This window comes from Cynoglossus semilaevis, chromosome 14 (genome assembly GCF_000523025.1).
Source record: "Cynoglossus semilaevis isolate Cse_v1.0 chromosome 14, Cse_v1.0, whole genome shotgun sequence".
In the NCBI taxonomy this organism is placed as follows: Eukaryota; Metazoa; Chordata; class Actinopteri; order Pleuronectiformes; family Cynoglossidae; genus Cynoglossus; species Cynoglossus semilaevis.
This window is the reverse complement of record NC_024320.1, coordinates 19,152,581-19,153,040: the sequence shown is the minus strand read 5'-3', so window position 1 is coordinate 19,153,040 and position 460 is coordinate 19,152,581.

Sequence of the window (460 nt, the reverse complement as noted above, 5' to 3'; positions counted from 1 at the left end):
TATCCACTTCTTTTTCGCCGTCCACCCCGCCACCATCCGCCTGGCCGGCGGCAGCAGCAGCAGCAGCAGCAGCAGCACTCTCCTCCTCTAATCTGTTACAACAACCGACTAAAGATGGTAGTTTTTCAGTCAGTGCCTCGACCTCACACCTGAGATTAAATCAAACTTTTTCTTCATGAACAGAACGGTGTTGGATAAATCAATCGTGACCCCCTGAGGGTCCTCATACCACAGTTTGTCTCTTACACGTTCACTCCTATAATCTCATGCCCTTCATTTTTCATTTTTCTAATTACAATTCTGCCGTTACCACACAGTGGTACAGTGGTTATTGCTCTTGTCTTACAGCAAAAAGATCAGCGCTCAGTACTGACTGATGGTCTTTCTGAGTTTACCCTGCAGATACACTGGTCCTCTCCCATGGTCCAGACACATGCAGGACTAGGTCGACTCTATATGA